The sequence below is a fragment of the Neomonachus schauinslandi genome, chromosome 8 (genome assembly GCF_002201575.2).
Source record: "Neomonachus schauinslandi chromosome 8, ASM220157v2, whole genome shotgun sequence".
NCBI lineage: Eukaryota > Metazoa > Chordata > Mammalia > Carnivora > Phocidae > Neomonachus > Neomonachus schauinslandi.
Genome location: NC_058410.1, coordinates 74,983,358 through 75,007,502, shown reverse-complemented (window position 1 = coordinate 75,007,502; position 24,145 = coordinate 74,983,358).

Below are 24,145 nucleotides of genomic sequence, written 5' to 3'. Positions count from 1 at the left end.
ATTGGGCTCCCTGCTCGGCGGGGAGTCTGCTTCTCCCTCTGACCCTCCTCCCTCTCCTGCTCTCTGTCTCTCATTCTCTCTCTCTCAAATAAATAAATAAAATCTTAAAAAAAAAAAGAAAATGTGATGGCACCATTACATTGTAAACTCCTGAGTTTACACAACTTATTAATGGTGTTAGCAGAGTGCTGGGCACAATAAAAGGTACTCGGTAAATATTTGTTTACAGACTTAGTAATATTACTACTACTAATAGTAGTAGTAATAGTACTAATAGTACTACTACTAGTAGTAATAATAATTAACATTTCCTGAGGGAAAGTAAGAATTTACCATGTGTTCAGCATTGTACTAGGTTTTAAACTACTTTTCTCATGTGAGCCTCATGAGAACACGTTATTTCTATTTTGCAAATAAGGAAATTCAAATTTGGGGAGGTCAAGTCCCACATCCAATAAGTGAGAGCACCAGATTCTGTCCCAGGCGTATCTGATTCCAAAGCCCACCACTGAAATAGTATACCATACTAGCATCTCACTCCCTGTCAACTTTCCTACAAACCTGCTGAATAACCTTTTAACCTCACCATTTCCTTTCTCATTTCCTTGCAAAACAGATATATTTACAAACTTCATTCCCCATACCCCTCTAATTCACATGCATGCTCCTGTAAGGAAATGTCAGATCTTACCTTGTATGTTCATTATTTATGCTTCTTCCCAGTGCTGCACTGCTAAACATTTAACAATCGACTCTGGGGTGGGGGGTTCAAAAGGAGCCCTGATTTGTAGCCTTTGTCTGATTTCCATGTTATATCTTCTGCTACCACGGGTGACTTCCAAGCCACTAAGATGATGCCACCGAACACAGAGTCGGAAAGAGATGTGTAGAAATGACTTTCTCTGGTGCCAGGGTATTTCAGCATACCCACCAACTCTTCCCCATATTGAGTAGTGTGAAGCTGGAAAAAAAATTTCAAAAAGTCCTCCCTGTTAAGATTAGCTTTGGATGAGTACCTAGGAAACACTCCTGTCTGTTTTAAACACTCACGTACTGTCTGATGAATTTAAGTGTTTTTGCTCTTCTAGATCAGTGGTCCTCAAAGTGTGGTCCCCAGACCATCAGCATCAGCATCACCCGGGGAATTGTTACAAATGCAAATTCTGGGCCACATCCCAAACCTACGGGATCAGAACTTTGGTGGTGATAGGGGGAGGTCAGCAGTCATTGTTTTCAGGAGGCTCCAGGTGGTTCTGATGCACCGTAAGGTGAGCGCCACTGTTGTGAATTTCAAAATCTCTCTTCCAGTTCAGCCCACAAGGGAAAGAAGTCAACGTACAGAAAGCTGATGAGGGGAACCCTATGTAAATTTTACCGGAAAAAGAAGTGTAGGTGGTCACAGGCAAGTAAGTATGTAACACAGACTGCCGAGTAAAAAGGTCTCACCACTAACCCAAGTACCCCGCACATGTGAGTCAGAAGTGAACGTAAGACCAACCTGCGGGAGATTTCTCCACAACAGAGATTTTCATTGGCTCTTTGACACTCACCCGGAAGCAGTGTCTTAGCAGGTATCAAAAGAGAAGGGATCCAACTGGAAAGGCTCACTCTTTAGCATAAAGCTGGAGGAACTCTGTACTTTACATAAGGGAATTAAAAACACAAGTTCCCTAGCTACACACCACCTGGGTTTTCCGTGGGTCTACTTGAGAGTTACTTTTTTTCTGCCTACCTCTGTAGTTCACCTGCATCAGATTCTCCTGAAGGGCTTCTTAAAACCCAGACTGCTGACTTCCCTCCCCTCCCCTACCACAGCCAGTTCCTATTCCAGCGGGGCTGGGATGGGACCCCAAATTTACATTTGTAGCAAGTTTCTGGTGAGGCTGCTGGTGTGGGGTCTACACTCTGAGAACTCTGGCCCTACCTGCAGGCTCTACATGTGCTCCCGCTGTGGGTAATGCTCTTGATGCGCTCAGGAGCTGTTGGATTTTACCCAGAGGCTGGCCCGATGGCGGGGTAGGTGAGGACATGTGCACACTGGAACCGGCAATAGCAGAGCTTTCATTTCGGTAAAGCCATCACCGCAAAACAGAAACACAGTTTAATCAGAGCCATAACTGGCGTGTTGCATACAGATTTTCATTTACTCTGCTGCATCTCCTTTTACTCAGAAGAGGCATTTGCTGCAGTTTTTAAAGGGAAATTTTTATAATTAGAGAATATACGTGTAATCAATTTTGGCTTATGGGAAGGCTCTTCTAGAAATCAAAATGCATACTGGCATCAACACACAAATATTCCAGAAACAAACATTATGCAGTTTACAAGGTGTTCATTAATATCCCAATATACTATTTCCAGCATCTCATTCAGGAGCCAGCTGATACTTTCTCTGGGAAGACTCGGTGTTCCTATTATTGAAATGACCCAAAGGCAGCAAAGTAGTGAGTACAGCCTGTCTTCATCATTCTGCTCCTAACCACATAAATAACCAAATAGCATTCATTAAGTTTGCAGATGGCATCAAGCTAGAAGAGAAATTACCCCAAGGGGAGAACAAATTTTAAGTATAGTATGACATTAATAATTTGGAGCAAAGAAGAGAAAATATAACAAACGTTATCTGAGCAAGGCAACACACTGAAGGAGAAGATCCAAACTGCAAGGTAAAAAGGTCAATAATCCATGCAAGTTTGTCATTTATTTATTTATTTATTTATTTATCTATCTATCTAGCAATTAATTCTTGAGCACCTATTATGTGCCAGGCTCTGGGGATAGAGTGATGAGCAAAACAGATATTGTCTCTCACGGAGCTCACAGACAAGAGAGAAGAGAGGCCTTAAACTAGTAAATAAACAAACAAAAAATGTAATTTCCAATCATGGTCAGTGCTTGAAGGAAAAGAGGAGACGAATATGAAAAAGAAGAGCTCAGTGTGTGAGGAGGGACTATTTAGGTAGAGTGGTTGGTTAGGGAAGCTTCTCTGAGGAGGGCACATGAGCCAGAACATGAAAGATGAGATGCAGTCAGTTTTGGAAGGACACTATTCCAGACAGGGAGGACTGGTCCAGGCCAAGCCAATATCCTGCAGTCATTCCCTGGGCAGGAAAGATGAGCACCAAGACCTTTCCTTGGAACTGAAAGACCAGTGTGGCTTGAGCACAATGAACAAGAGAGAGGGTAGAGGGAGATGAGGTGGGAGAGAAGGCATCCAGGAAAACAGGCGTCAACAGCAAAATAACATTTTAGAGCAGGGGGTCAGCAAACTTGTCCTGTAAATGGCCAGATAGTAAATAGCATAGGCTTTTATGGGCCATAAGGTCTTTGTCACAAGTACTCAACCTTCTGGCTGTAGCAAGAAAGCAGCCTTCCACAATACTTAAGTGAATACTTTTTGTGGCTCTGTTCTAATAAAACTTTATTTACATAAACAGGCAGTTTGTAGACTTAGCCTGCAGGCCAAATTCTTTCTTTGGGCCCCTGGAAGCATAAAAGCAGGTATGAGAATGTACTAGAAAATGTTAAGTAGGAGCAGGAAATTAATCTTCTAAGTGAATCAGACCAGCTACATCAGTCAGGCCGTCACTCCATGAAATGTCTTCCTTGGGCTCCACACTCATGTGGGATATAATTAAACATGCATAGGTTCTAAAATAGTGATGTTACAGCTTTGGAAAACTCTGACCAAGTGCACAGTTTAAATGAGTTGATGTGTTCAACCGGAACAACAGAGAAAAGTAATAAAATTGTTTTCATGTGTCCTGAGTGTTATTTTGCTGAAGATGTATCCAACTATTCACAGTGTTGCAGGAGCAGAAAGACACAGGAATCAGAGGGAAGGGAGCCATGAGAAGGAACTGGAGCTGGAACAGAAACTGGAGCTGGAACAGGAACTGGAGCTGGAGCTAGAGCTGGAACTGGAACTGGAGTTGGAACTGGAACTGGAGTTGGAGCTGGCAGAAGCCAGTGGCCTGACCAGGCAGACTTGTGAAGAGTGGTTCCTGCTGGCTCTCCTCCCTGCGTCTGTGGCACACCAGTCTACTTGGGAGTAGAGGAATATTTTAATCAGTGTGTCTTAGATATACCACTGTTTAAAGGAACGCCATATTGTACACTTTTGTCAAGTGAATAGTTGTCCCATCATTCATCCATTTCTAAACACAGCATTTTCCTATTTAAAAAGAAGCAGGCGGGGCGCCTGCGTGGCTCAGTCGTTAAGCGTCTGCCTTCTGCTCAGGTCATGATCTCAGGGTCCTGGAATCGAGCCCCGCATCAGGGTCCCTGCTCTGCGGGAAGCCTGCTTCTCCCTCTCCCACTCCCCCTGCTTGTGTACCCTCTCTCGCTGTGTCTCTCTCTGTCAAATAAATAAATAAAATATTTTTTAAAAAAAAGAAGCAGCAGGCATGTATTGATCACTGACTGCATGTCAGGTGTGCTAAGTGCTTTATATGCATTGTCTCATTAGCTCCTCAGGAAGTCAATATTATTCTCCCCCTCATTTACCAACAAGGGAGTCCTTGCTGTTATTATCCTCATTTCCCAGAAAACTTAGACTTAAAAGATATTAATTTCCCCAAGGCCAAATAGTTAATAAATGGTAGACCCAACTTACTTTAATTTTTACAATAAGGCAGATTAAGTGAGGAACAGCTGTATTTACATTTTCAAAAAATAGCACTGCGTAATATAAATCATAAAATTTCCACGTTCTTTTGATCAAAGGGTCAAATGTTAGAATGCACTTTTGACTATAGCCAACTTAGCTCATCACAATTCTGTAAACATTTCCAGAAGATCAGTGATTTCTATTTATTGTCTATGTGCATGTGAGTACTATGTGAAGAGGCTCAAATCTTGGAATATTCTAAGATGTAGATTTACTTTTCTAAGCTCTCCTAATATCTCTTGCAATAATTAGGGTTTTAAATTTCTTGAAACATAGGAAGCATAGTTGTTTTATCTAAAACAATTCTCATATCTAACTTCTATATCTAAATTATTTGTGGGTCTGTGCCTGCTGTCTCTTATTTTGCTCTTACTTCCTTATATGCTTAGATATCTTTTACTATAAGATGCTCATTTCTTTCAGAAAATTATTTGTGAGGGGGCGCCTGGGTGGCTCTATCGGTTGAGGATCCAACTATTGATTTTGGCTCAGGTCGTGATGTCAGGGTCCCGGGATCGAGCCCTACATCGGGTTCTAAGCTCAGCGGGGAGTCTGCTTGAGGATTCTTTCTCTCCCTCTACCCCTTCCCCCTTGCTCTCTCTCTTTCTCTCTCAAATAAGTAAATAAATCTTAAAAAAAAAATTATTTTTGACAATTCTTTGAGGCCTAGGATAAAGGTGCATTCCCCCAGAGAGGATTGGAATTTACACTTCCCAAGTGTTTGGAGGCTCTGCCAATTTAAGGCCTACTTTAAACAAAATTCACAGCTTGGATTTCATTAGACTGCAAATCTGGGAATTTAGGCTGCAAATCTTTGTTGGGATTAGCATGCAGTTGCATGTCACGTTTCCCTCCTTCTGTCACTGGTTGGCACCAAGGTAAATATCTTTGCATTCTCTTGGAGGAGGGTGTGAGGTGAATATTTCTGGTTTACCCTTTCACTTTGAGGTTCCAGCCTGATGAGCAGAAGGGTCTGTTGTTTCCAGTTGTCACCTTGGGCTTTGTCTGGTTCCCCACACCTTTGAGGCCAGCGTGGCAAACCCACCAGCCATGCAATTGTCCTCAAGGCAGGAATGGCTTTGGGGATCACTTACCTCTCCGGGTCCCACCTTCACTTAATTTTGGCTTAATAATTCTGTTGTCAGTGCTCTGATGTTCCTACAAAGGGGACTTTTAAGTATTTTGTAGCATTTTAGTTTGTTGTATAGTAAGGAATTAACCTTATTCAAAGAGAAGTCTGGCCTTTGGTCTTGTTTCTGGGGAGGTTGATCTCTAAGGCCTCGGAATGTACTGCCTGAAAAGAGTGTCTTGCTTTACCTAAGGGCCTGGGGTCACACCAATAGTCTAACAATGGGATTTAGGGTGGGGGCTCTGAGTCACTCAGCATCAGCTCTGGAGGGGGGAGCCACACAGGCTACCAACCATGTCTTTAGTGACTGAGGCCCAGTAAAAACTCTGGCCCACAAGGCTCAGGTGAGCTTCCATTTTTGGCAATACTCTGTGCGTAGTGTCACACTGGGAGAAGGTAGCTCTAGCCATGACTCAACGTGGATGGAGTAATGGAAGCTTCGTACGTGAAGCTTTCCTGGATTCTTCTCCCCTGCTCTGCCCTTGGCAGATTTGAATCTGTATCCTTTTACTGTAATAAACAATAACCATCGATATAATGGCTTTCAGGGAGTCCTCTAAGTACTTCTAGCAAATTATCAAACCTGTGGGTATCTTTGGGAGCCCCAAACTTGAAATTGGTATCAGAAGTAAGGATGGTCTTGGGGACTTCCCAACTCTGCAGTTATTTTCAATGGAAAGTTGTTGCTTTCAGTGGGAAGAAAGTCTCATTACCTAGCTAGCCATATGATTAGAAATGGAGGAGTCTGTAATAATTAGGAAATGCAACACAATCCTGCCCTTAGTCCATGTTTACATACAGAACTATTTACTCGAGTTAAGCAGTATGATTGAACTAATTTTAATCAAAATATCAGAACCATCTTTTAGGAATCAGACCTCGTCAAACCCTGACTGGATGGTTTTCAACAAAGTAAATGTCATCATATATGTGTGAATATATACACATGTAACATATGTATGTATATGGCTATATTTCTATAAATAGACCTAAGAAATTAGCCCTGGCTTAGTAATCAAGAGACATGGGTTATACTTACAGTTTTGACTTTACCACTTTCTAGAAAAGTCAACTTTGGTAAGTAACCCATCTTCTTGGAATCCACTTCCTCATAAACCGAGTGACCTAGGTCGGGGATTCTCACTGGGGTAATTTTGCCTACCAGGGTTCATTTTGGAAATTGTTAGGGCTACTTTTGGTTGTCATAACATTTGGGAGTGCTATTAGCATTTACAGGGAGCCAGAGATTTTAATATTCCATGACAGAACTGCCCAAAAGAGTGGTTCTGCATCCTGCACATATTTTGGATGTTTTATCAGACATTTGTTTAGGTGAAACATCTGTTTATAATTGTCTGAGCCTAGAACCTAACTCTATTTTATATGTAAAAACAATTCATGTTTTTGCATCATTTTAATGAGCACGGAATTTTCCAGATTTATAACCACTATGTAAATCAAGGGAAGATTGTACATTGTCCTGTTTGGCACTTTCCCAGCAATGCCACTTACGTGTTTGAGTTACTGAGATCACCCACCTGCATGAGTCTGCATGTGTGGCTCTTAAACTCAGGTCTCTCACTGTAGTCCTAAACGGAGCATTTACATATTGAAATGTAGGTTGTTATATCACTTTCTTTCATTTCTTATTTGTATTACAGTCAGTCGATCCATATATATATATATGGATCCATATATATATATATATGGATTTCATTTCTATGTGGGGTCCTAGTCAGCCTGTCAAATTTGCCCTACACCACATGGAGAATGACTTTGGATCTCCCTTTTTTATGAAAAGTTTTCCATATTAAGAATCTGTCGAGGTAAAGAATTCATAAACTCTTTCTTCCTTCATTTCAGTGAATTAGTCTGGTTTGGGTGTTGTGTGGTAAATAACTTTGGGTATGTTTCTAAGCCACCCTGCCCTGTGTGACTATATTAATACCTGCTCCCTCAAGGTATGGTCTATTATCAAGGATGATCCCCTGGTTCAGAGAGGAAAAAAGGGGCCCATCAATTTCACTTTCAGAGGTAGCCTCTGCTCAGGACAAGGTGAGTATGTCTTTATTTCAGCATAATACATTTCAGTGAACTTACTACTAATAGAATCACACTGATGAGTAAGATAATGCCCATCATCACAAAAGACTTGTAATCTAACTGGGGAGAAAGTCTTAAACCCAAAAGACTTTGCCATGATGCAGGGAATAGAAGAATCTGAAGTGTGAAGTATAAGCAAAATGCTATGGGAGAACTCATATGGGGAGTAACTAATATGACCTGGGAGAATGAGGAAAGGTTTTAAAAGTGGAATGGGGTATTTCAGGCAGGGGGTACTCCATTAACAGGGGTGGAGTAGAAGCTAAAGAGTGTAAGGCAGGCCATGGGAGAGTCTGGTTAGTGATCTCAGAAAGTTAACATCAGTAAGGAGTCTTGGACAAGGTAGGGCTGGAAAGGAAGGTTGGGCCCCAGTCATGGAGGGCCTTGAAAGCCAGGCTGAGGAGTCTGGACAGAATTCTGCAGGCAATTCTACAGAAAGCCATGAAGTGTTTTTTTGTTTTTTTTTTTTAAGATTTTATTTATTTAACAGAGAGAGACACAGCGAGAGAGGGAAGACAATCAGGGGGAGTGGGAGAGGGAGAAGGAGAAGCAGGCTTCCTGCCGAGCAGAGAGCCTGATGCGGGCTCGATCCCAGGACCCCAGGATCATGACCTGAGCCAAAGGCAGACGCTTAACGACTGAGCCACCCAGGTGCCCCGAAAGCCATGAAGTTTTGAGAAGAGTGATATGACCGGAGCCCTCCCTGGTTCCTGAAAATTTTCTAGCTGGTCTAAGATGCATTAGGGGCCAGGAGAAGATAGGAAGAAAGGAACTTGTGGTAGTAAGCAGTTGTACCAGTCCAGGTGAGACTAGCAAGGTGGGAAACAGAGTAGCTGAACTGGAACAAGAGGGTGGAGGGAGAGACTTATGGGGGGCAGGATTAGGGGGAGGAAGGGTACACCTTGACTCCAAGGGCTCCGGCCTGCCTGCATGAGCTCCCAGTGATGATGTTGTAACCCTGATACTGCCAACTACCAGGGGAGGGTTGCCCAGGAAGATGGAGGTGATAATGAGCTTTGTCTTTAGACCAGTTGGATTTTTTTTTTTAAAGATTTTATTGATTTATCTGTCAGAGAGAGAGAGAGTGGGCACAAGCAGGGGGAGCAGCAGGCAGAGGGAGAAGCAGGCTCCCCACTGAGCCAGGAGCCCGATGCAGGGCTCGATCCCAGGACCCTGAGATTGTGACCTGAGCTGAAGGCAGACGCTTAACTGACTGAGCCACCCAGGTGTCCCTAGACGGGTTGGATTTGAAGGGCGGATACTATATTCATGTGGAGATGTCCAGCAAACTATTAGAAAAAGAGACCGCGTGCTCAATAATTTCCAGATTATCTGGCACTTCTCTATTGCCCTCTCCTCCTCTGAAAAAGGCCGTCTCCTCTGTTAAAGCTGAAAGGTTACAGGTAGCTCTGCAGTTAGAAGCTTTTGCTCTGGACCCCACTGACTTAGACTCAAATACTAGCTTTGTCACTCTCTAGCTGTATGAGCTTGGCTGAGATCTCTAAGCCCTCAGTTTACTCACCTATAAAATGGTGATAATAAAAATATCTTTTGCATAATGTTGCTTTAACAACTAACTGAGTTAGGATCTGGCATAGTTAAGTGCCTAAAAATGTTACCTGTTATTCAACCTGATGACTTACATTTGCCAAACGTACCCTGAACTTTCCTCCCTCCCGTCCTCTGCCCCTGCTGCTTGCTGTTCACAGCTCACCATGCTCTCCACCCTAGCCCCACCCTACCCACCAACCGGATTCATTCCTACTAGTCACCTACTCCCTACTCAAGATCCTGAAATCCAACCGACTCCTGACTCTCAGAGCCAGGGTGGGAATGTGGAATTATCCACAAGATTGGAAGAGTCTGCACATTCACTGTTCTGATTACACAAAGTCTTGGCTGGCTTGGAAGGGGAAATCCAGATTTTATTGTTATAGAAAATACTCTGATCCTATGAGGTGATCTAATATGTTTTAAAAGAGGGAATCATGTAGCAGATCTTGTGCCAAGATACAGGCTTTATTGAGTATGAAAAGCAGAAAAATGAGAACTTGGGAAGCCCAAACAAATTTGGACACATCTAATGTTTGCTTTTTTTTTTTTCATGGACATTTAAGCACTTTTTCCCTGGCACTTCTATTTTGGATTCCTTTTTGGCAACATCTTCCCAGGTGAAAAGTGCTACCAGTCAGTTCTTTCCTGCTACCTTCCACCCACGCTTTGTTTTGGCAAACGTAACTTGCCTGGGAGCTGCGGAAATGCTCCTCTGTACAGCCCTGGATGCCAAATTGGAAGAAACATTGTTCTCTGTGAAATTAAGATAAGAGTTCAGAAGGGCCGATCTGCTTCAAAATATGATTTTAACCATTTTTTTTAAGTTAACTGAAACAGTAGCTCAATGTCATTCTTTGGGTTTCTACTTACTAGAGTATCTTCCTTTTGTTTTAGGGCAGTTCCTATAGCAATACAATGAAAATAACCTTTATTTTTTGCTCAGCTGCAAAGACAGAACTATAAATTATTCCTTACCCTCGTTTCTTTTCAGCACATACAAAAGCCAGTGTTTCCTCTGCCCCAATAAATCAAAGCCTCAAAAAGGGCAAGGCAGCTAATCAGAGAACGTAGTTTCCACTAACTAGACAATGAAATCCAGTGTCTGTCATCTTTGCAATTAATAAGAGATAAAGGGCCACTTTACACAAAGTTTCCAAACCAGGTCAGGAAAGAGTCAGGACACAGAATGGATTTGTAAACCTGGTCATTACATTCATCTAAGACCGTATAATCCAATAAAAGATTGAATTTCCATCTGCATCTTACAGCCAAGGGTGAATGTCTTCAATGCATTTCCCATAGGACCAAAGACTTCATTTTGCTTTTGAAAAATATATTTTCAAAAAAGAAATAACTATTTTTGAGCCGGGACTGATAAGGAAAACGTTTCTGAGAGGAGGCAATATTGGAAATAAACCGTGAAGGATGTAGGATCTTTTAACAGTCACAAAGATGCATAAACATTTTGTAGGAATGGATTGACTCAAATCAGTCCTGCCCTAGAGATCCAATTCACTAGTTTTCCAATATTAATGCCCCCAGTAGAGTAATTAATGAAGCCAACATCTATTGACTGTATTCTCTAAATCAGATATCACTGCTAAGCATGGAATTAAGAAGATGAATACAACACTGGACCTCCCTCAAGGAGCTCTCACTCTTCAAAAAGTTCCACTGTTGCTTCATTTTATTACACAAAATAAAACATGAGAATCATTATAAATTGATCCTGAGGTCCATTTGGAAGCTCTACGTGAAAGTTTTGCTTCATAGCAATTTTTTCTGTAAAATGAAATCAAACGAGCAAAGACACAAAGAAGACAGCTTTTCGAGGGCAGAATGTAGTTGCATAAATTTACCTTAACCATAGCCACAAACTTAGTAATTCTATAAAACTGCTTGAAAACAAAAAAGAAAAAGTAAATGACTAATGCTTATGTTACAGCACTTCTGTAAGGGCAGAATAGTAAAAAATATCAATGTATTTGGAGTCTTAGCTAGAATCCAAACAGTGCTAATATCTAGGATTTCTGGCCTGAGTGTGTTTATATCAGAGACCAAGAGATTTACTGGGAGAAACTCATTTTAAAAGAAGAGAGAATTCTGCACATGGGCTTGGTTCAAAAAATGGTGTGTTCATGTATAGTACTCAAAATTTGTCTTTAAGTCCAGCTGCTGGCTGGGCTGGGCTGGGCTGGGGACTTCAAATTTTAAAAAACGATAAAGCGATTTTTACTAAAAACTTTATAGACACTGGGGTGTGGGATAAGACTGCTTTGGGATCCATGTCACCGAGTGCAGCACAAAATGGAGAGAATCTACATTTTCCCTACTTCTGTGCACTACACAGCTGAATTTTGGCTAATGGAAGTCTCCAAGGCAATGGCACCCTTTTACTCCACTGGCATATCCAGGAAGGTGAGGTGGCGCACTTCACACAGGATAGCCCCCCTGGGGACACCTTAGCAGTAGAGATCACCTGCACCCAATGATGCTGATTAAGAAGAAAATGAAGCATGTAGCAGATGCCTTGAGGTAAATGACAGGCGGTAGACGATATATATGAGCACCCCCTAGGGCACCGTAGATATAATTTGAGCATTTTGCAGTGAGTTGCAGGACTTTCCATAGTAGGTGGGGATAAGAACCAGAGATACGGTTATTCCTGCTCATCTGACCCCATTTGTCTGCTTCCCTCAGCTGGAGTGGACTACACACACTACATAAACAGAAGTTACCCAAATGTTAGGTGTTAATTCATTTCAAGAATATGCTGAATTATTCTCTAGGAAGAAAAGCACTCACTTATCTGAAATTTAGTAACATATTCAACAACTTCTTTCCATCTGTGGTATTTCTGGTCAAGCACTCATACTTTACACCGTTGTGACCATAACATACTTCTGAACATGAGTGTGTGTGTATGGGGTGGGGGGGACAAACACAAGAGAATTAAGAATACAAGGGAATAGGGTTTGTTCGCCATGAAGACTGCCTTGTTCTCCTAGGAACCAGTGACACTAAACAACAAAAAAGGATTCCTGGTACTTTTGGAAATTACATAAAAGGTAAATTGAACTTTAGTCCAGAGGACTAAAATGTCTGGTTTTGGGCTGGATTCCCCTCCTCATTTAGAGATTTTTGCAAAAGGTTTTCTGCCCACAAGAGAAGACTCTGAAAAAGAACTCATTTTAAAAGATGTGAAAATGGGCGCCTGGGTGGCTCAGTTGGTTAAGCGACTGCCTTCGGCTCAGGTCATGATCCTGGAGTCCCGGGATCGAGTCCCGCATCGGGCTCCCTGCTCGGCAGGGAGTCTGCTTCTCCCTCTGACCCTCCTCCCTCTCATGCTGTCTCTCATTCTCGCTCTCAAATAAATAAAATCTTTGAAAAATAAAAAAATTAAAAAAAATAAAAAATAAATAAATAAAAGATGTGAAAATGCTCAAAATGGGTTATCCTGCATGGTTAGACCTAAACTGACTGCAAATGGAAAAGTATGTATCCTATTGTACTTTCAATGGCCTTCAACAATAATTAAAAGCAGAGTAGGAAAAAGCACTGACAAAATTCTTTGGTGAAGACATTCTATGATAGTTTTTTTGGAATTAGAAAGCCTCTTCCTATTTTGCAACAATGGTCTTCCTTTCTTCTTCTCCATCTACCTTGTGCTCTGCTACCAGATTAATTTTTCTAAGGCATCACCTTCATCATGTCATTCTTCTGCTTACAGCCTCAGAAAATAAATTTCATAGGCAACGGGAAGGAGGAGTGGCAGAGAAGAGCAAATTCATAGAGTAATACCTACAGCTAAAATGTATTGTGCACTCTGTGCCAAGCACTGTTCTAAGCACTGGGCATGCAGTGACCCATGTAATACTCAAAAACTCCTATGAGATAGATGCTAATTTTTTACCCCATTTTAAAGATAAGACCAAAGAACTAGCTCAAGATTATACAGGTGACATTTCAACCCAAGCAGTTTGATGCCAGGCCTCTCTCACTCTTATTTATTTATTATTTATTTTTAAAGATTTTATCTCTTTACTTCGAGACAGCATGTGTATGGGATTGGGGGAGGGGCAGAGAGGAAGAGAGAGAATCCTAAGCAGACTGTGGTCTGAGCACAGAGCCCGACTCAGGGCTTGATCTCACCATGACCCTGAGATCATGACTTGAGCAGGAATCAAGCGCAGGATGCTCAGTCGACTGAGCCACCCAGGAGCCCCTTAACCACTACATGTAAATCCTAAAGCTCCAGAGGCCCTCAGGGGCAGACACACACACACACACACACACATACACAATGTTTCCTGTTCATGTTGTGCTTGATCCCTGAGAACTTAAGACAGGCATTCAGTGCCTTCCATATTCTAAGAATTCTTTCCTATTTTATCATTAATTGTCCCCTCTTAATTCCTCCAATCTAGCCAAATGTTCTTGCTGTTTTGAATGCTGTTCTTCCTGAGGGTCTCTGTCTTCCTGCCTTTCCAAATCTTAACCGTCACTCAAAGCCCACAACAAATCCACCTCATCCAAACAAAAGCATCTTCTCTGCCACATTCATTGAGGGGACCTCTTTGGACTCCCATAGTCATTGGGGTCCATTCTGGTGGTGTGGTATCATCACTCACTGCTTTGCAGTGTTCTCTTCCCATATGCTTTTTCTCATCTCCATTCTCAGTTTTAATCCCATCAAAACCAGGTCTAATGACAGTACACGTTTCAGAAACTATTGATTGTGTAAGAAATACAACCACCAAATGTTCCATAGACAGAGACTTTATTTAGAGGATATCCTTCGCTTGACAGAATAAAGCAGAGGAAAAAATAAACACAAGTATTGAAACGAGCTCTTCTAAAAAATTGCCTTGAACAATTATCACAGAATTGAAGATATACACAGGAAATGTGTTTTATTGATCAAGTCCTCTTTGTTTCCTCTAGTGATTTCTAACACACACATTTCCAATTTACTGGTGATTTCATTTAATAAGTTTTAAAAATAGATTTCAACTTATTTTTCTCTTAATATCAACAATAAAACGACTTCTTTTGTCTGTGCTTGATGAGAGAGCACCTTGGCCACTTTTTCTTTTCTTCCTGACATCATTGCTTCTCAGATTTTATTGAATTAAAATGTGGAATTTTATTTAAATGCCTTTGTTACCTTATGTGCCTTTCAAGAATTCTTTCTTAACATTTGGACTAAGCTTTATGATCACAAGGACATTTGAAAGAATTTATAGTGCCTTTTGTTGAGTTTATTATTCAGGACATTTGGAAGAAAGGGAAGAAGCTGTCATTATTATTATTATTTTTTTTACTTTCTAAGTCCAATATGTACTATTATGGAACATAAAACTAATGATGACTATAGTCAAATTAAAAAAAAAAGACTTTATCATGGGGAACAAAACCCTAATAATGACTAATTTTGATATTGTTCCCATCCTATGAGGAGAAAGTTCTATAGATGGGCCATTCTGGCATGAAGATTATTTTGAGCTGAAGGCAACTGAGACCCTACAGGCTCAAGAGAACATTTGCTCCTCCCGTAATTGCCTAGAAGAATCTAAATTGGGGGGGGGGGGTCCTTTCTCAGAATAAGGGTTATTAGCAGTGATAAATTTTATCTGAGTGACCCATCTGTGTGGCAGGGCAAACATCTAATCACCACACATATGCTCTACTTCCTATCATTCATTGAATTACATTCTTCCCTCTGAGGTCCCAGATCTCTACCCCCTTCTCCTTAGTTCAGGATGACATATAGACCTCATTTTGCCTGTCTATGGAATTTCCATGTCTGTGCGGATTCCTCATACATATGCTGTTTAAATTTGATTTTCTCCCGTTAATCTGTCTCATGTCAATTTGATTCTTAGTGCAGCTAGAAGTCTCTTTGAGGGGACAAGAATTCTTGTTCTCCAACAGTTTCAAATGAAGAGGCCACAACCCTTAAGTCTTGATTCTGGAAGGGAATACAAGAGTAACTAGCACTTCTGGCTCATTTTTCTAAAAATGGTACTGTTCAGGGAGGGGCAGGGAGAATGGTAGGAAATGAAGGGGAGGTATGTCAGAGAGATCTGTTTCTGTTCCCAAGCACAGGTTTCCGAAGACTCAGTGAAGAAACAGATTTTGTTATTTTATGAGCATGTATAAAGTGCTTTGTTTCTACAATTCCTTTTCTAGCTTAAGTCTACAGAAAGCCTGCCATGCCTGGAAGGTTCTGGGCAAAGAGTAACGAGCTCTTTTCTTGAGTTTAGAAAAGGTTCAGCCAGAAACTCCAAATTAAGTTTTAAATGAAGTTACCCACTTAAGGTGCTCTTGATTTGGGTCTTTTTGGTATACATATTGAAATTTGCAACCAGGACACTAAGAGAGTGTATAAACAAGTTATGGCAATATGAATCCTTCTCTTTTTTTCCTCCAAAACATAATTAAGATAAAAGGAAAAATTTTTTACTGGAACATGAAATGGAGTCCTCTTGTCAGCAATTCCCATTCTGACCAGAAAGGCTGTGGAAGGTCACAGGTGGGTCTGGGCAAACCCTGCACTCTGTTCATTGCACCTTGTAGCCAGAGGGCCCTAGCATTAATGTGGGGGCCCCGAAAATGGGTTTCCTACTTTATCTGTAACAAGTTTGAGCACAAGCTGGTTTAGTCTATTCCTGAATGAAAATGAAACCGTATTTTAAAAAGAATAGTATGGTATAGGTTTGATGCTTTCTAAAATGTTCTTTTAAGGGGTGCCTGGGTGGCTCAGTCGGCTAAACGTCTGCCTTCCGCCCAGGTCATGATCTCAGCCCTGTGATGACAGGCTCCTTGCTCAGCCAGAAGTCCCTCCACCCCCTCTCCCTCCACCCCTCCCCCCCGCACATGCGCTCTCTCTCGCTCTCTCTCAAATAAATGAATAAAATCTTTAAAAAAATAAAATAAAATAAAATGTTCTTTTAAGCAAGTGTTTATCATTCCTTTTAAAACTAGGGAAGTTACCCTGTTAAAAGAACTTATTTCCATGTAACTCCCTCCCACTTTTTCCCCCAGATTAAGGAATGATGATGAGCTCTGGTTCAGTAGATAAAAGCCTAAAGAATCTCAAGAGGCAAACAAAGAGAAATTGTTATGTCATGTCACACTGAGTGCTCTTGAGTATTTAAGAAGATGTAGGACTCTTAGATAAGCAATTAGTGGGAACCATCCCTCTGATGTGAAAGATAAATGTTAATGCTTTTCTAACTACAGACTAAGATATAGTCATCCTTACATTCCTGAATTATAATGAAATGTGGGTCCCAACTAATTTTTGTTATACATTAAGGACAAAAACAAATGTCCCAGGGACAACAACTAGACTGGCTTTATCCATCATACAAAACCATTTAACCTTGTTAGCATTTAACCTCACATAGAAATACAACATTTCTTTTTTGTCTGTTCCCTCATGAGAATGTAAACTCATGAGGGCAGGGACTTTGTTTGATCCTATCTGCAGTACTCAGAACTATGCCTGGCATATAGTAGGTTTTCAATAAATACACATCAAATGAACAAACTTATTAGAGGCTGGTTTGCCAAAATGGGTGGCCAGTAGAAGTTTTCAACAGTGTCTATCTATTGTTGTTATACCAGGTGAGAATGAGTTCACAGAAACACTAATTTACAGCAGTTTTCAGATATCCAAAATGGATCGGAAATTTGGTGTTTTAATATGGCTCTGGTCCTCGTCAACCTCCTTTTCCTTTTCTTTTTCTTCCTTTCCTTCTTTCTTTCCCTCTCTCCCTCTTTCTTGCCCCTTCCTTCCTCCCTCCTTCCTTCCTTCCTCCCGCCCCCCTTCTCTTTCTTTCTTGACTGTTTTAATTCCATCACTGGTATCCAGGAGGGTCAATGGAATAACGATTAGGTGCCTGTGCTCCAAACCCCACTCTGCTTCTTACTGTGTGTCTGAAATATCCACCTACCCTCTGGCCCCTCAGCATCCTCACATAAAGATAGGGATTATAAGAATTCCCTCAGAGGATTATTTTGAGGATTAAAAGAGAGATAATACATGAAAGCACATAGAGCAAGACCTGGGATATGGCTAACAATAAACAGTACCTGTTATTATTATTATTTTGACTGTCATTTGGATTTTTACCATTTCTGGGGTTTCTAATTTCTTTTTTACTTTTCCTGTACCTTCCCTTAACTTCAATCATTCTCAAATACTACATGGTATTTTTCTTGCCCTGTTTCTTGCCTTATTCCCAATTATTTAAAAAACCTGCTTCATGGGGCACCTGGGTGGCTCAGTCGTTAAGCGTCTGCTTTCGGCTCAGGTCATGATCCCAGGGTCCTCGGTTCGAGCCCCGCATCGGGCTCCCTGCTCAGCGGGAAGCCTGCTTCTCCCTCTCCCGCTCCCCCTGCTTGTGTTCCCTCTCTCACTTTGTCTGTCAAATAAAGAAATAAAATCTTTAAAAAAAAGAAAAAAACCTGCTTCATTAGATTTATTCCGTTTGTTCTTCTTTCACCCAGAGGCTTCTTACTCAGAGTTCTCTGACCATTTGAGGCAAACTGCACAAGTGGCTCTCTTGTCTGGGTGAAGTACAGATAGGGTAAAACTATCTGTAAAATGGGAAAATACCAGCACCTGTCTCACAAAGTCCTGGAGAGCACTGCATGAGGTACTTAATGTTAAAGACCATCCGTAGTGTCATGCGTAGAATTACTCACTTGATATGACAGTGAACATTTTTTTTACCCACAATGTCCTCTCCTCTTTTTGCTGGCTAACCCCTGGTTGATTTTTTTTTTTTTTTTTTGCAACTCTTAATAGTATATCGAAATTCTATGTTACCATTATCTAGGACCGCTACTGAATAGATAGCGGAACTGTCCTCATAAGACACAGGAGGCTAATGTGGAATGACTTCCAAGGGCCAACAATGAGCTTGTACAGCCTGCTTCAATTCTCTCTAGCCCTCCTTATGTGGTGTAACTAAATCTCTTTAATGCTGGATATTTCTGTCTCTCCTCCTCAGAGACAGAGAAGCAATTTTTTCTTTTTAGTAAAGAGAAAAGGTTAAATAAAACGGCTCCCTTTCCCCTCCTTTCCCCACTCCCTGTGTCCCTAAAGAAGAAGACTCTTACAGGTTTACACGTTACCCTCAGACCTACCCAGTGCTTAGATGTTAACAGCTCCCTTGGGGCACACCTCCCTTCCCATCCCTGGGACAGCCGGTGTAGACCTGCTGGGCTTGAGAACCTCACCACGGCAAGATTTTAAGTTGCATGACAGATGCAACTTCACACAGTAACTGCAGTCTACAGAAAGAAATCTCTGTGTGTGTTTGTGTGTGTGCGAGAGAGAGAGAGAGAGAGAGAGAGAGAAACGGACTGCCCTCCTCTGACTCCTGCCCTCACTCCGAGCTTCTCACAGCCACTCCGCCTCCGCTCCCCACCTGTGCCATCAGGAAGAAGCTGTGCTTAGCTCTCTCTGTGGCTTGGCTCCTCCTAAGACTCAGAGCGAGGAGAAGGGGTCTAACCATACTTGATTCAACTTGATTTCACGTAGACAAGGTTAGCAAAGTAGAACGCTCTTCTGCTGGGTTTTGTTGAGTGGTAGCGTTGTCCTGAGCCATGAGCACCGTCACCATCTAAAATGCAAACACACAGTCACAGCTGCTTTCTTCTCCAGAGGAAGAAAGGCCATCTCAGAAGACACTTCCCTTTCACGCAGACTGAACTCTGCTTCACTGAGTTGATTCCAGTCTCCAACAATACAAACGGAACTCTTAAGAAATATTCACACACAAAAGTATTCATCATTAACGCATTCATCTGTGAAAGCAGTGGTACACTAAGGCCAGACCACATGCCACAAAAGACCTAGATTTGGTAATGGCTGTGTCAGTGGCAACACACAAATATACGTAGCCACCAAATTTTGTTTCATTCTCTAAGGCAGTGGTTCTCAACTGGGGTCGATTTTGGACACCAGGGCAATGTCTGCTGATGTTTTTAGTCATCACAACTGGGGTAGGGGGACAACTGGAATTTGGTGGGTAGAGCCCAGGGATGCTGCTAAATATCCTTCAGTGCACTGAAGGGTACCAGACTATGTCCCCGCAAAATGCACCGCTGTGACGTAAGGATTATTTTGAGCTAAAGACAGAGGCAGAAAAAGCTCTTTACCTCCATGTAACTGCCTCAAAATAAAGTACAAATTTCCTCTTTTGCAAATGAAATTTACATTTATAAAGGAAACTTCCATTTGTAAAGAAGTCTCTGGGGCGCCTGGGTGGCTCAGTCGGTTGAGCGACTGCCTTCGGCTCAGGTCATGATCCCGGGGTCCTGGGATCGAGTCCCGCGTCGGGCTCCCTGCTCTGCGGGTAGCCTGCTTCTCCCTCTCCCACTACCCCTGCTTGTGTTCCCTCTCTCGCTGTGTCTCTCTCTGTCAAATAAATAAATAAAATCTTTAAAAAAAAAAAAAAAAAAAAAAAAAAAAGAAGTCTCTGTACCAGGAAAAGAGCTACTCTGGGAGACAACTCTTATCATCTGAGCAACTCTTATCTGCCTAACAAGACAACCCTATTACCATACATTTCCTTCCCTTACCTTCCTATAATTTGCCTCCCTTGCCAAAAAGCCCAAAACTCTTTTTTCTTTGTTTAGCCTAAGATGGTATATAAACCTCAATTATCTGACCACCTCCTTTTGAGTCTCATTTCTTAGTGAAACTCCTGTGTGGATGTATGTAATTAAATTTTTTTTTTCTTGTTAATCTTTTATCAGTTTGATTTGTAAGCTGCAGCCATTGAACCTAGGAAGGCACAGGGAAAAAGATCTTTCCTCCCCATAGCACAGGACAGTCTCCCACGACAAACAATCACCGGGCCCCAAATGTAAATGGTGCCAACACTGAGATATCCTGCTCTATGTGGACAGCTAGAAATCTAAAGCACAAAAAATCAGCTTGCTGTTTGGGAGCTTAGTAGCCTACGAGAAGCCCAACTAATTCTTGTCTCTGGCCGTGTGTCTTGTTCATATCACTGAGATCTTCCATGTTTCCAACTGTGCTTAATAAAGGGACTCTGCAAGGTCAAACAGATGGGTTTTATTCCTCGGCCGGTCTGCCGGTGACAGATTCGGAGTGCCCCACCACGCTGCGATGCTGGCAGGCAAGTGTCTCGGTGAAACAAAAAGTTCACCAAAGCACAAGGCTGAGGGACACTGGTGTTTTGAGTGTTAGGAAATAAGGGGAGGTAAAACCCCGAGTGTTTGGGGCAGAGAGGTATTAGGTGGTCTGCAGGCGCAGATGAACGCCAACAGGCTGGATGAGCAGCCAGTACAGTTTACATGCAGATGGTCCTCCTGACCGCAGAGTGGGAAAGGAGATCTGCCTGGCCCCGGCTCCCATCCCAGCTCTGCCCGGAGCCGGTGACAACAGGCGAGGATCGAACCTTCTCTGTGAAATCAGCGGCTCACCCGTGCTCCGTAGGATTCCCTCTAGCTCTGTCCTTCTCCATCCATGGTCTCCTCTCCATCTGCTCTGGCTCACGGGGACTAAGATACTTCTGTAACGGGAGGCCGGCGAGGTCTATTTGTGGATAGGCAATAGTATTTGGTAAAGGAAATAAAGAACAAAAGGAACAAGTGCAGGTCTGCATACCCAAGAAAACCTTTAATTTGTTAATCATTCATTCAACACACATTTATTCACAGAGCATCTCTTCTGAATAAGGTATACAAAATTCTCTATTTTTCTTTCCAAAAATTTGTTTTCAGCAAAGCGAATGGGAAGTTTATAAGTCTATCTGCCTGGATGTATAGCAGTTAACATCCAGTTCCACCAACGGAGTCCCTCACTCCATCCCCCAAGGGACAGACGGGACTCCAGGAGCGAATATCCTCCCAGGAGCTGCTGACACACCACATATTTGAATATTCCTCTCCGTGGGAAACAGAGACATAACTTCTCTGCGACTACAACTTTCTTCGTGGCCTTGGTTCTTCAAAGATTTGAAGTGAACTCTTCTCTTAGAGACAATATGCCAACAAGTCAACTCACAACTTCCACGCAATGCTCTTATTCTGGAGCCCGGGTTCTTGTGTCTGTGATGACTGCCCACCATGCAGAACGCTGGCCTCGGGCCTGGAGAGCTGCCTGCCAGGGAGAGGGTGCCTCGGCTCCAACGGTTCCATCTTCAAAAAGGCCACCTGGAGAAGCAAAGAAAACCCATGATGCTTTACTTATACAACATGATGAAACGGCTAAATGCACAACAGATCATAATCAGGTGAATCCGGTCAACAAGGATGCAAGCTGATCTAAGAAAGAAAAATGACTCTTCGTCGGGGCAGACATTGCCATTTTACAGCAGGAGCCAATTACTCCTTTTTTAATGAACCATGTAGTAATTAACATGATTCACATGCCCTTTAAAGAAAAAAAATAAATAAAAGTTTTAATTGACACTCAGGTTGCACTGCCGTAAAGTGATCCAGTCCTCTTTTCCATTGGTTCCAACTACTGTTTCGGACCTTCCTTGAGCAGAATTTCGAGTCCTGAATATTCCCAGGCAAGTCCATTTCCTCACGGCTAGCCTCTCCTCAGGTCATGCCAATGATTTTCATCACACTCAATTATATCTATTGTGCTTGTCAGTAGCAACTGATCTTAAAACTTAGTGTGTAAAAAAATTCAGACAGGTCTACCTACAAATTGAATGAGGCCCAGATCAAATGCATCTATTTACCCAATAGTTTTAAACCACAGAGAAACAATAAAGCTAATCATAGAAGTTTAGAAAGTTTTAGTTCAGAGGTGATAATAAATTGGGAAGCGTGCCTGTATCAGGAAGAGAGCAGACTGCAGATTAGCGACAAAGATGGGGAAGTGTGGGAGGACTGGCAAGCTCATGCTTGGCCTTGTTGTGGGTGGGGGGACGGGGGACGGGAGAGTGAGCAACAGAAATAAATACATTCTATTCTTGGACAGTTGGTTCTTAAGTCCCCAAATGCAGTCAAAGGAGGCATGTATTTAATGATCCCTGTTAAGGGGAAAGGAAAAAGGAAGAGTCATGCAGGGCAGAAAGCATCTGCTTTATGTTGAGTAATTCAGAAGGATGTTACTCCTCATACAGTGCTGGTGAGAAAGGCACCTGCTGAGTTTCCATATCAGCTTCCTGCTGAGTTTTCTGTATCAGGTTCTGCAATGAGAACACCAAAGTTGAAGGAGCAGGCAAGGAAGAAAGGTTAAGATTCCTAAACAAAATGTAAACGCAGACAACAGATACAAACTTCAAGGGCTTACTGTGAAGATTAAATGGGATCATGGTTATGAAGATACGTGTGTTTCTCTTCCGTGCCTCTCGGCTGATATCAGAAGCCCATGCATCTACCAGACGAGAAGGGGCAGTTCAAGAGACAACAGTGGGGCCCCTGAGGGGATGGTCACAGAATTACAGGGGAAGGTCGTTCAGTCTGACTTCTGGCTCACTGTGGATAGTGTCTCCGTCAGGTGACCCTGACTCTGTAAGAACAGTTCATGGGGACCTTCCAAAGAAAACAATGCCACTGTTCATATTCAGAAACAGGGAAACCATGGATGAAAACCAGTTATCTCCTTTTTAATTCCGAAAATTGCTATGTCTTGGAGTATTCCAACCAGGAACCACTCAGAATAATGATAATACTGATAAATGTCATCATACAAGTGGTTAATAACTTTAGCTCTGGAATCACACAGGCCAGTGGTTCTCAACTTGGGGTGATTTTGCCTGCCAGGGGACATGTGGCAGTGTCTGTGGACATTTTTGGTTATCATAAATTGGGGAATGCTGTTGGCATCTAGGGGATAGAGCCAGGGGTGTTGCTAAACATGTTATGATGCACAGGACTGCCCCCCTCTGCCGCCCAAGAAAGAATTATCAGTCCTAAAATGTCAATAGTACTGATGCTGAAAAATACCCACGTTATAGACACGGGATCTTAAAACTAGATCTCAATTCGTCAGCCATGTGACCTTCAACAAACTTGTCAGCAGCCTCTCTCAGCCCTTCCTCATCTGCAAAATGGGAATTATTACAGGACCTACCCGACACTTGTAAAACACTTCATAGCATAGGAAGCCTCTTTGGAATGCTTTGGACTGAGCACAACCTGTGATTTACATAAAGCAAATGAAGAAACAGAAGCTCAGAAAAATTAAGTGACTTGCTCTGGAGACAGAGCTATTAAGTGGCAATCATGGACTGAGGAAGAAATTTTGATTCTTAATACATGCCTTTCCCACTAGAAGTTTTCAGATGAATGACGTAAACTGCAGAGGTTTGGGGACTTTTAATCTTCATTATTGCCTCAAATATCAAAGATTTATCTTCTTTTGCATGCCGGTGAACATGAACTTGGGATGGAACAGCTGCATAGAGACTGAGCTGATTAAATAATGCAAAATGGCGCCGCACCCCCCCCCCCCAAAAGAAGAAAAACTTTAAAATTTGACCTAATATGTCTTTTGTCATCTCTGGTTTTCATAGTTCTGCCTGCTAAGTACATAATGTATTTTGCAGGACTTAATAACAAGAAACTGCAATCATCCTTGGGAACAGGTACTATACAATGCATTTTAGCTTCTTTTTATTTAAAACACTGTGAGTTAATATATTTCAAATGCTGATTTTGTGTTCTCTAGCTTTTATCCATGA